A 13,795-nucleotide genomic window follows, 5' to 3' on the forward strand; every position below is an offset into this window, starting at 1 on the left:
AGTCTGACAGACGAGCAACCAGCACTTTAACACAAATTAAAAGAATTTCTGAATATCAACACCTTCTACTCAATAGATGAATTTTTAGATATAAATTTGAACTGTAATATATACAGGGTGGTCCATTGATAGTGCCGGGCCAAATATCTCACGAAATAAGCATCAAACAAAAAAACTACAAAGAACGAAACTCGTGTAACTTGCAGGGGGAAACCAGATGGCGCTATAGTTGGCCCGCTAGATGGCGCTGACATATGTCAAACGGATATCAACTGCGTTTTTTTAAAATAGGAACCCCCATTTTTTATTACATATTCGTGTAGTACGTAAAGAAATATGAATGTTTTAGTTGGACGACTTTTTTCGCTTTGTGATAGATGGCACTGTAATAGTCACAAACGTATCACGTAACATTCCGCCAGTGCGCACGGTATTTGCTTCGTGATACATTACCCGTGTTAAAATGGACCCTTTACCAATTGCGGAAAACGTCGATATCGTGTTGATGTATGGGTATTGTGATCAAAATGCCCAACGGGCATGTGCTATGTATGCTGCTCGGTACGTTGGACATCATCCAAGTGTCCGGACCGTTCGCCGGATAGTTACGTTATTTAAGGAAACAGAAAGTGCTCAGCTACATGTGAAACGTCAACCACGACCTGCAACAAATTATGATGCCAAAGTAGGTGTTTTAGCTGCTGTCGCGGCTAATCCGCACATCAGTAGAAGACAAATTGCGCGAGAATCGGAAATCTCAAAAACGTCGGTGTTGAGAATGCTACATCAACATCAACTGCACCCGTACCATATTTCTATGCACCAGGAATTGCATGGCGATGACTTTGAACGTCGTGTACAGTTCTGCCACTGGGCACAAGAGAAATTACGGGACGATGACTGATTTTTTGCTCGCGTCCTATTTAGCGACGAAGCGTCATTTACCAACAGCGGTAACGTATGCTGATTTCCTTCGTAATGTTCTACCGATGTTACTACAAGATGCTTCACTGCATGACAGAATGGCGATATACTTCCAACATGATGAATGTCCGGCACATAGCTCGCGTGCGGTTGAAGCGGTATTGAATAGCATATTTCATGACAGGTGGATTGGTCGTCGAAGCACCATACCATGGCCCGCACGTTCAGCGGATCTGACGTCCCCGGATTTCTTTCTGTAGAAAATGTTGAAGGATATTTGCTATCGTGATCCACCGACAACGCCTGACACCATGCGTCAGTGCATTGTCAATGCATGTGCGAACATTACGGAAGGCGAACTACTCGCTGTTGAGAGGAATGTCGTTACACGTGTTGCCAAATGCACTGAGGTAGACGGACATCATTTTGAGCATTTGTTGCATTAATGTGGTATTTACAGGTAATCACGCCTTAACAGCATGCGTTCTAAGAAATGATAAGTTCACAAAGGCATATGTATCACATTGGAACAACCGAAATAAAATGTTCAAACGTACCTACGTTCTGTATTTTAATTCAGAAAACCTACCTGTTACCAACTGTTCGTCTAAAATTGTGAGCCTTATGTTTGTGACTATTACAGTGCCATCTATCACAAAGCGAAAAAAGTGGTCCAACTAAAACATTCATATTTCTTTAGGTACTACACGAATATGTAATAAAAATGTGGGTTCCTATTAAAAAAAAAACCAGTTGATAACCGTTTGACCTACGGCAGCGCCATCTAGCTGGTCAACCATAGCGCCATCTGGTTCTGGTTTCCCCCTTCAAGCTAGACAAGTTTCCGTCTTTGCAGTTTTTTCGTTTAATGGACCACCATGTTAAACTGACACGTTCCACGTCATTACGAAATGTCGTATTGATGATCTATGGAAGAAGTATTAATGTAATGTAATGTACATGCAAGGAAGTCCCGACTCAAAACACAAACCAGGGTCCGATACTCGGTAAACTCGAGTGCTGTTCACTAACGACGGTGCGGAACTGTATCGAACCGCTTCTGGAAGTCAAGGAACACGGAATTACGCGACTGGGGCTTTCTACAACACTCAGCTCCTCATGGCGCAACAAATCGAACTAGTCATGAAATGCATTCGTAGACTGCGAATACGGCATCGCAATAGCTATACAATTTACTGGAAACATATTATGAAAATTTGTGCCGGACCGGGACCTGAACCCAGCTTTCCCGCTTTTCGCGACTGGTCGACTTAACCACTTCGGTTATCCGAGTACGCTTCCAGGACCGACCCAAATCTCCGTATGTCACAGGGTCTGCTTCCCACAGTGCTCGCATAATTATGCGATTCCCGCACGGGAGCAGACTTATTTATTTTTCTCGTCAGGTTGCGTTGACTGTCGTGTCAAATACATTAATGCAGTGTCTGTATTCGTTTGATGCAATGTTCCTTGGGACGTTCATGGTACGGATGTATGCTCGAAGAGCAGAAGTTGTTACGGTAACCGCTCGCGAAAGCGGGTATCCGGGTTCAAGTCCTGACAGAGTACAAATTTTCTAATGTTTCCAGGAAACTGCATAGCTGTTGTATTACCGTATTCGCGATTACATTTCATCTAAATCTACGTGTGATTACTGTGCTATTCACAATAAAGTGCCTGGCAGTGGGTTCAATGAGCCACCTTCAAGCTGTCTCTCTACCGTTCCACTCTCGAACGGCACGCGGGAAAAACGAGCACTTAAATTTTTTCTGTGTGAGCCCTGATTTATCGTATTTTATCGTGATGATCATTTCTCCCTATGTAGGTTGGTGCCAACAGAATGTTTTAGCAATCGGAGGAGAAAACTGGTGATTGAAATTTCATGAGAAGATACCGTCGCAACGAAAAACGCCTTTGTTTTAATGATTGCCACTGCAATTCACGTATCATGTCTGTGACATTATCTCCCCTATTTCGCGATAATATAAAACTAACTGTCCTTCTTTGTACTTTTTCGATGTCATCCGTCAGTCCCACCTGATGCGGATCCCACACCGCACAGCAATACTCCAGAATAGGGCGGACAAGCGTGGAGTTAACAGTCTCTTTAGTATACCTGTTGCACTTTCTTAGTGTTCTGCCAATGCATCGCAGTCTTTGGTTTGCTCTACCCACAATATTGTCTATGTGATCGTTCCAATTTAGGTTATTTCATGATGTAATGTGGCTATCGATTGTCAGCAGTGTCTGTTCCCTCTGCCAACCAAGCATATCTGAAGAGACATCGCATCGAACGATACAGACACTGTCAATTACTGACACTGCACTATTGTAGATCAAACTGTTTACGGGACTCATGTAAATTTTCGTAGTGGAGGTTTTCGTTCTCGAAAAATGTGATAATACGTGAGCGGAAACCATGTTGCACAGGCCTACAATTTACCGACGCCAGTAACATAGCTCTATATTAGATGCGTCAGTCCGACATCCCTACTTGAAGACAGGAACGGCCTAGGCCTTTTTATTTTATTTCATTCGCTTGGTGCCCATAGTTTCTTCAGCAATCTACGATATACTGCTGCTGGAAGGGAAGCAAGTTCCTTAGCACAGTCTCTGTAGAGTCTCTGTGTATCTCATCCGGTCAGAATATATTTCCATCCGTGAGCGAGTTTGGTTGATTTTCTGTTTACGAATCACTTGTCTCAATATTTGCTATTTCAGGGCTCCTTTCAGAACTATAAGGAGGAACTTCTGCAGTGAAACAGTTTCGGAGGGTCCAGCTCAGTAATTTGACCTTCTCCGTGTCATTTTCTGCTTACAATGCCGGTATCTTCACTGAGCTACTGAACAGATCATTCCGATCGGCTTGTTGACTTTGCGTACGACCAGAATTTGGTTCAAATGGCTCAAATGGCTCTGAGCACTATGGGACTTAACTTTTAAGGTCATCAGTCCCCTAGAACTTAGAACTACTTAAACCTAACTAACCTAAGGACATCACACACATCCACGCCCGAGGCAGGACTCGAACCTGCGACCGTAGCGGTCGCGCGGTTCCAGACTGTAGTTCCAGACTGTAGCGCCTAGAACGGCTCGGCCTTCCGGCCGGCAACCAGAATTTCATAGGGTTTTTAATCATATTGCAAAATTTAACTTTCGTATTGACAGAACATTTCTACCATAGCTGTCTCTGACGCTCTTTTAGGTTTCGGTCAGATTTTGTTTCTCAACAACTGTTTCACCTCACTTAACTCTGTGATTAAGCTCTCTTTTATTTCGTAGCAGCTAACACGACTATTGAACATAGGAGGTCTTTCCATACATCACAACCTCTCTCGGCACATACTGGAGTAAGACTTTTGACTCTTTTTCATTAACTTTTTGAAATTGGAGCTAATCGAGTTATCGACGCCTGTGTGTTCAACCTGCATGTCAGTCTTCCTCGTTCATTTAAAGGGCACATCTTAGCTTAATTAACAGTCACAGAGATGATGCATAGGTACTAAGAAGCATTTCTCTTTTCCTCGTTGTAACTTGCACTCCGATGATAAATGTTTAACGTATATACATGGTGTCCAAAAAGTCCCACTATCGTTTCTAATACTCGTAACAGGTGAAGTACTGGGTGGCTACAATTAAAGTGCAGCTATTTGCGGAGGTCCAGAGCGGACTGCAAAGATCGTATGTCAGCGGAACGTGGTAGATATGCTACTGCGTTAATGAGGAACCGATTTACGCTCGAAAGAAATTAGTTCCAATTTTGGCCACCAGGTGGAAACCTGGCTCTCTACAGGATCTTGTCGACGTCTCCAATGCTCACAGTGAACAAATCGTTTAAGCGGCAGCTAATAATAAAATCAACATTCTGCCTCTTTCACTTGTTTGACCTTTCCTGCCCACGTCCCGTTCGTAATCCACTACACGTCGAAACATTTCTTTACAAAAAAAATTCACATGCGTAGTCACAACCGGAGGAAACCTTTTTTTCTTTAAATAGGAGGTTACCGGTTTCGGTTTGTTTTAGACCGTCTTCAGACCTAAACTGAGCTGACGCTAATTTGAGCAGTTCACGTTCGTGAAGTAGCGCCTGCTCAGCTTACCGCCACCGTCTACCATCATGGTGATAGCTTTGCAGATGGTATAAAACAAACCGAAACCGGCAACCTATAAAAAAAGAAGTTTCTTGCGGTTGTGACTGTGTATGTACATTTTTCAGTAATAAAAAGAAGAATTGGTATTCTCCAAGAGAAGAGAAATGTTCTCAAAAATTACCGATTTCTGTGCGCCTTTCTTACATTCACAGCGCCAGATTTGCACCTGGTTGCCAAAGTTGAAACTCATTCTTTTCCAGTGCAAATCGGTTCCGCATAAACGCCTTAGAACATCTACCAAATTTCGCTGTCATGAGATAATTACAGCTCACGGTGGACCATTGCGAGCAACTGCACTTCAGTTGTAACCATCCGACATTACAGACGGAGTATCGTGGTTTGTTGTAAAAGGTATCGCATCTCTCAAGGCTTTTTCTGTGTTATGCTAGAATTTCAAGGTTTGATCAACTCGTCGCTTGTACAACATCAAGGTGATATTTTAAGTTCTACCGTTGTTCGGATATGTTTTGCAGCGTTAACAGTTCTTTTTTTAATGTTAAAAACAGTCTTGATCAAAATTTATTTAGTACGGTGACCGGTTTCGACCACTACTGTGGTCGTCTTCAGACGAATCAGTAAGAATCTCCTTCTGCTAGAGAATCACTACTGTGTAGTGAGTGAGAGTAGTGATTCTCTAGCAGAAGGAGGTTCTTACTCGTTGGTCTGAAGATGACCACAGTAGTGGTCGAAACCTGTCACCGTACTAAATAAATTGTGATCAAGACTGTTTTTAATGAGTAGTGATTCTCTAGCACAAGGAGGCTCATACTCATTGGTCTGAAGATGACCACAGCAGTGGTCGAAACCGGTCACCGTACTAAATAAATTGTGATCACGACTGTTTTTAATAGTAAATATTTGTAACATATTGATCACTGTGACTCCCATAATGTATTCAAAAGTTAACAGTTCTGATTGATTCACAGGGTCGAGTACAAAATAGTAAAAAAAGGCATTGACTGGTGTTGCATGCGTAACCCCACAGAAAAGAACCTAATGACGTGACATCGAGATAGAGAGCAAGGTCCGTGCGATAGAACATCCGAGGAAATGTGTCGTTCAGCACATCCTACACGTTAAAACTGTAATGTGGAGTGCCGCTGGTGCCCTCCCATACTGACGTCGACAATTCCGCAGTACCTTTGTCACGAGATTTTAATTCTGCATACCAGATGACACATTGCGCGCGCCCCTGGTCGTCATTTCGATGCACTCTTAGTCAAATCTGTAACAATGACAAAGGAAAAAGAAGAACTTTCAGATTTTTCCATCTGCAATAATTTTCAAGTTACGATTTTTTTAAATGATAGCAGAGCTTTATGAACACCCTGTATTTGCTGGAGATGATCAACGTTGATGTTTCTCTGAGAACTATCTAAGACATCTACACTCTTTAGGCCTGACCGAATTGGGAGCAGTAGAATGTAAAGAAAGATTAATACGGCGACATCATTAGAATCGAAGGACAAGCGCGCATAGGAGAAGGATGGAAAAGAAAATAGGCTGTCTCCTCTTAAATGCATTCGCTTTTATCATTTTGGGGAACCGCAGAAGACGAACCTAGATAGTGAAACGGAGTTTTTGGATCGCAACTCCCCAGAAGGAAACGCCTACGCCACAAAGCACCCTGGGTGCCAGCAAAGTGTGCAGGCTTAGTCTTGTTACTGTCTGTGCGACGCGTCTTCGGATTCCCAGTCGCCTTTGCGCCTTGTGGTCGATCTCAAGACACGACGCAGGAACTTGTAATGCTGTATCTACACTCCTGGAAATTGAAATAAGAACACCGTGAATTCATTGTCCCAGGAAGGGGAAACTTTATTGACACATTCCTGGGGTCAGATACATCACATGATCACACTGACAGAACCACAGGCACATAGACACAGGCAACAGAGCATGCACAATGTCGGCACTAGTACAGTGTATATCCACCTTTCGCAGCAATGCAGGCTGCTATTCTCCCATGGAGACGATCGTAGAGATGCTGGATGTAGTCCTGTGGAACGGCTTGCCATGCCATTTCCACCTGGCGCCTCAGGTGGACCAGCGTTCGTGCTGGACGTGCAGACCGCGTGAGACGACGCTTCATCCAGTCCCAAACATGCTCAATGGCGAACAGATCCGGAGATCTTGCTGGCCAGGGTAGTTGACTTACACCTTCTCGAGCACGTTGGGTGGCACGGGATACATGCGGACGTGCATTGTCCTGTTGGAACAGCAAGTTCCCCTGCCGGTCTAGGAATGGTAGAACGATGGGTTCGATGACGGTTTGGATGTACCGTGCACTATTCAGTGTCCCCTCGACGATCACCAGTGGTGTACGGCCAGTGTAGGAGATCGCTCCCCACACCATGATGCCGGGTGTTGGCCCTGTGTGCCTCGGTCGTATGCAGTCCTGATTGTGGCGCTCACCTGCACGGCGCCAAACACGCATACGACCATCATTGGCACCAAGGCAGAAGCGACTCTCATCGCTGAAGACGACACGTCTCCATTCGTCCCTCCATTCACGCCTGTCGCGACACCACTGGAGGCGGGCTGCACGATTTTGGGGCGTGAGCGGAAGACGGCCTAACGGTGTGCGGGACCGTAGCCCAGCTTCATGGAGACGGTTGCGAATGGTCCTCGCCGATACCCCCGGAGCAACAGTGTCCCTAATTTGCTGGGAAGTGGCGGTGCGGTCCCCTACGGCACTGCGTAGGATCCTACGGTCTTGGCGTGCATCCGTGCGTCGCTGCGGTCCGGTCCCAGGTCGACGGGCACGTGCACCTTCCGTCGACCACTGGCGACAACATCGATGTACTGTGGAGACCTCACGCCCCACGTGTTGAGCAATTCGGCGGTACGTCCACCCGGCCTCCCGCATGCCGACTATACGCCCTCGCTCAAAGTCCGTCAACTGCACATACGGTTCACGTCCACGCTGTCGCGGCATGCTACCAGTGTTAAAGACTGCGATGGAGCTCCGTATGCCACGGCAAACTGGCTGACACTGACGGCGGCGGTGCACAAATGCTGCGCAGCTAGCGCCATTCGACGGCCAACACCGCGGTTCCTGGTGTGTCCGCTGTGCCGTGCGTGTTATCATTGCTTGTACAGCCCTCTCGCAGTGTACGGAGCAAGTATGGTGGGTCTGACACACCGGTGTCAATGTGTTCTTTTTTCCATTTCCAGGAGTGTATTTTTAGGTTGGTGATAAAGAGGAAAAAGCGCTGTTATTCCAACGACAGCGGTGCGGTTGATGACACTTCCTCTTAAGTAATTACATCTTCCTGGAAATCCCTCCAGCCACGACATTATGCGTTGCCTTGTGGATTCTGAAAGATCCCTGCCGAGTGTAGCTGTGAGGACGGACAAACGATCCGACCGTGTACCTTTAGAAGTTTCCTTCTAGAGATTTTTGTCAGTGAAGCTGGGCACTAAGTGGAACTAGTTTGTTGTCACTGTTGCTGTACCTCTATGAAAGGCGGTCCTCAAAGAAACGAAAAGGAACTTCCGAAACACACGTAATTCTGCTCCCCCAAAATTCTACCACTCTTGCCAAATACTTGGACACCAGACACTCTTATCTCCTCATCAGTTGGAGCCTTTACCATACCAAATTTCTAGCTCTCTTCATTCCCGCTGAACACATTCCTACATCCTAGGTTATCAACAAAACTCGACTCCACAACTTTATTTGTCCCCTCCAATTTCCAATGCTGATACACTGCCACTCCTATGCCGACAAATTCCAACAACCTTGCGTCTACACCCTCTACATATCCTTTCCCAGTGTAGCTTCAACAGACTTCCTCTCCCAGTCCACAAAACCCACCCTGATTTTTACCAATCTTCCCTCACTGTCCCAGTCCACATTAGGGTAGACTCGGCTTTCCCAGGTCTGTGTAATCTTTAATATTACAAAGAAAACATTTTATCTCAGGTGAAGGGAGGCAAATACTTTGGAGTCCGCCGATCTTTCTGGATATTGGACCAGCATAACGTACATACGCGGTTCTTGGCTTCTCTTCCCTTGTCTTAGTCCCAACCTCTTTCTCAGACATTCTTGATTTTGACTGAATCGCCCGGTCAATTTGAGGACCTGAGTACCAGTTCCTTCGAAACACTTTTCCTAGGTGCTGTAATTCGATGACGAGCTTTTCCTGTCTGAAAGTGTCCGAGTTCTTTAGGATCAATTTTCTTTGCGACAAAAGGTGACGGCTCGAGGCATGGACATAGAGTACAGTGCCCCAGAAGGGATATGACAGGGGCAATAGCTCATAACATAAAAGTCTAGTAACTATTGGCGCAAAAATGCATATAAATGTTCTATGAACTCTTCACATTTATTCTAAGTTCGACGCAAGTGTTCGTGTGAAAGGAATAGGAAAGGAGAGGAGGTCGTGGCTGGTCGTATCAATTAACCCCCCCCCCCCCCAAGAAAAGCATATGGTCTAAACATAATAATTTTCTCATCTCGATGTACCACGCATATCTGTTCAGTCCAAAAAGTCGACACTGGGTTAATAAAAAATAGAGAGAAGACGGCGATTTTAATGCTTCAGTGGTCTATATAAACTTTCCTCCCCTGCAACGCACAGAACGTCTAAACAACGACGTGAAACTGTCAAACAAGCCCTTCTTTGGGATGTTGTCTTACTCGCAACCACACTAGCTGAATGTCAGTAGTGTCGTCAAACCATTCCCTTCATGCGAATTTGTTTACTTTGCAATTTTTGATAACAGGATATGCTGAATGGAACGAACAATCTAGTGTGTACAGAATATGGATTGAGAGTAAAGCGAAGAAAGACGAAAGTAGTGAGAAGTAGCAAAAATGAGAACAGCGAGAAAATTCAAATTTGAGGAAGACCAAGTAGACGAAGAAAAGGAATTCTATTACCTAGGTAGCAAAGTAGCCCATGATAGACGGAGGGAGGAGAACATAAAAAGAAGAGTAACACTGGTAAAAAGGGTATTGCTGGCCAAGAGAAGTCTTCTAGTATCAAACATAGGTCTTAATTTGAGCAATAAATTTCTAAGAATACTTTTGGGGCGCAGCATTCTATGGTGGTGAAACATGAACTGTGGGAAAGCCGGAACAGACGAGAATCGAAGCACTTGAGATGTGGTGCCACAGAAGAATGTTGAAAATTAGATGGAGTGATAAGGTAAGAAATGAGGAGATGCTCCGCAGAATCGACGAGGAAACGAATATATGGAAAACAAGAAGAAGAGACAGGATGATAGGACATTTGTTAAGACCTCAGGAATTAACCTCTGTGGTACCAGAGGGAGCTGAAGAGTGTAAAAACTGTAGAGGAAGACAGAGAATGGAATACATCCAGCAACTAATTGAGGCTGTAGGTTGAAAGTACTACTCTGAGATAAAGAGGTTGGCACAGGGCGGGAATTGGTGGCAAGCCGCATCAAACCAGTCACAAGGCTGAGTACTCAAGAAAAGTAAAATAAAATAAATAAATAAAAATTTGTAACACCACGTCTTGTTACCCCTGATGACTGTTTCCGCGAAATAATTGTTTGCGTTTTGCATTTGAATCAAGCTGCACGAGACGTCCGCGCCTCTTTGTTTTTCAAAAAATGGTACAAATGGCTCTGAGCACTATGGGACTTAACATCTGTGGTCATCAGTCCCCTAGAACTTAGAACTACTTAAACCTAACTAACCTAAGGACATCACACACATCCATGCCCGAGGCAGGATTCGAACCTGCGACCGTAGCGGTCACGCGGTTCCAGACTGAAGCGCCTAGAACCGCACGGCCACACCGGCCGGCCTCTTTGTTTTTGTTCGGGAGTCAAGGTGTGCCGGTTAAACGTTGCACGCATCTTTCTCTCCTTCGAAACATTCTGTAGGATGTCTTGAATACATGATTTAGAGACGTTGCTCCTGTGCGATTTGTGATGCAACAACATTGACAGAACACGACCGCACGTCCACTACTTCACATCATCTGCTCACAATTGATTGGCTGGATGCACATGTGTTGTTTACATTTGTTAGTTCAAGTTGCCGCCGTAGTTACTGCACTGACGCCAGGAATAACGCCAGGAATAAAATCAGTCTCGAAACTTTTTGGACGGATGGAGTAGATGCGAAGACAAGGTCTCCCCTCAATATATCTCAGATTCAGTAAAGAACTACACTGAGGTGACACAAACCTTAGGATAGTGATGCGCGTGTAGAGGTGTCGGTAGTATCGAGCACACAAAGTGTAAAAGGGTGGAGCTGTGATTTTTAGTGAGGTGATTCATGTGAAAATGTGTCCGGCATGATTGTCGTCGCACGACGGGTTCAAGACTAGCTTAAGGACATCACACACATCCATGCCCGGCGCAGGATTCGAAACTGCGACCGTAGCAGTCGCGCGGTTCCGGACTGAAGCGCCTAGAACCGCTCAGCATCAGTTACCCGAAAACAGGGACAGCCTTTGGTTGAAAAATAATGTTTTTATCATCTTGATGTAGCACACATTGAAGACATACAGTGATGAACCAACCCGATGGTCTACATCTACACCTACACTCTGCAAACCACCATGTGGTGCATGGCAGAGGGCAACTCTCATTGCACCAGTTTTTTACCAGTTATTAGGGCTTCTTCCCGTTCCATTCACGTATGAGCGTGGGAAGAATGATTGTTTGAATGCCTCTGTGCGTGCAGTAGTTATCCTAATCTTATCCTCACAATCCGCGTGTGAGCGATACGTAGGGGTTTTTAGTACATCCCTAGAGTAATCGTTTAAAGCCGGTTCTTGAAACTTCGTCAATAGACTTTCTCGGGATAGTTTACGTCTGATTTCAGGAGTCTGTCATTTCAGTTTCTTCAGTATCTCTGCGACACTCTCCCATGGATTAAACAAACGTGTGACCATTAGTGTTACCCTTCTGCGTAAACGTCCAGTATTCCCTGTTAGTCCTATCTGGTACGGTTCCCACACGCTTGAGCAGTATTCTAGGATGGTACGCACGAGTGATTTGTAAGCAACCTCTTTTGCAGACTGATTGAACTTCCCCAGTATTCTGCCAATAAACCGAAGTCTACTACCTGCTCTACCCACGCCCAAACCTATGTGATCGTTCCATTTCATATCCCTACAAAGTGTTACACCCAGGTATTTGTACGAGTCTGTAGATTCCAACAGTGCCCCATTGATAGTGTAGTCATAAGATACTATGTTTTTACGTTTTGCGAAGCTCAAAATTTTACATTTCTGAACGTTTAGAGCAATTTGCCAATCTCTGCAACATGTTGAAATGTTTTTCTAGATCTGACTGAATATTTAATCAGCTTCTCGTAGATAGTAGTTCATATGTGGAAAGTCAGATTTTACTATTAATATTGTCTATGAAGTCATTAATATACACACGAACGTTAAGGATCCCAACTCACTTCCGTGGGACACACCCGAAGTTACTTCTACATCTGACGATCGCTCTCCGTCCAAGATAACTTGCTGTGTCCTCCCTACCAAAAATTCCTCAGTCCAGTCACAAATTTCACTTGATACGCCATATGATCGAACTTTGACCATAAGCGTAGCTACGGTAGTGAGTCAAATGATTTTCGGAAATGAAGAAACATTGCATCTATCTAGATGGCTCGATCCAAAGCTTTCAGTATGTCATATGAGAAAAGTCGGAGTTGGGTTTCACACGACCGATGTTTTCGAAAACCACTGTACTTGGCACTGAGGTGATGCTGTTCAAGATCTACATCCACATCTACATACATACTCCGCAATCCACCATACGGTGCGTGGCGGAGGGTACCTCGTACCACAACTAGCATCTTCTCTCTCTGTTCCACTCCCAAACAGAACGAGGGATAAATGACTGCCTACATGCCTCTGTACGAGCCCTAATCTCTCTTATCTTATCTTTGTGGTCTTTCCGCGAAATATAAGTTGGCGGCAGTAAAATTGTGCTGTAGTCAGCCTCAAATGCTGGTTCTCTAAATTTCCTCGGTAGCGATTCACGAAAAGAACGCCTCCTTTCCTCCAGAGACACCTACCCGAGTTCCTGAAGCATTTCCGTAACACTCGCATGATGATCAAACCTACCAGTAACAAATCTAGCAGCCCGCCTCTGAATTGCTTCTATGTCCTCCCTCAATCCGACCCGATAGGGATCCCAAACGATCGAGCAGTACTCAAGAATAGGTCGTATTAGTGTTTTATAAGCGGTCTCCCTTACAGATGAACCACATCTTCCCAAAATTCTACCAATGAACCGAAGACGACTATCCGCCTTCCCCACAACTACCATTATATGCTTGTCCCACATCATATCGCTCTGCAGTGTTACGCCCAAATACTTAATCGACGTGACTGTGTCAAGAGCTACACTACTAATGGAGTATTCAAACATTACAGGATTCTTTTTCCTATTCGTCTGCATCAATTCACATTTATCTATATTTAGAGTCAGCTGCCATTCTTTACACCAATCACAAATCCTGTCCAAGTCATCTTGTATCCTCCTACAGTCACTCAACGACGACACCTTCCCGTACACCACAGCATCATCAGCAAACAGCCGCACATTGCTATCCACCCTACCCAAAAGATCATTTATGTAGATAGAAAACAACAGCGGACCTACCACACTTCTCTGGGGCACTCCAGATGATACCCTCACCTCCGATGAACACTCACTATCGAGGACAACGTGCTGGGTTTCAGCTCAGAATGTGCACTAAAATTCTACAACAAATC

General features: G+C 44.8%; 1 protein-coding gene across 1 annotated transcript in view; it reads left to right on the top strand.

Annotated features, from left to right (window-relative positions):
- LOC124544740 (endoglucanase E-4-like) overlaps positions 1–13,795 on the top strand; it is a 383,436-nt gene that overhangs the window by 223,231 nt on the left and 146,410 nt on the right. The gene's annotated exons all lie outside the window — the stretch shown is intronic.

The sequence above is a fragment of the Schistocerca americana genome, chromosome 8 (genome assembly GCF_021461395.2).
Source record: "Schistocerca americana isolate TAMUIC-IGC-003095 chromosome 8, iqSchAmer2.1, whole genome shotgun sequence".
In the NCBI taxonomy this organism is placed as follows: Eukaryota; Metazoa; Arthropoda; class Insecta; order Orthoptera; family Acrididae; genus Schistocerca; species Schistocerca americana.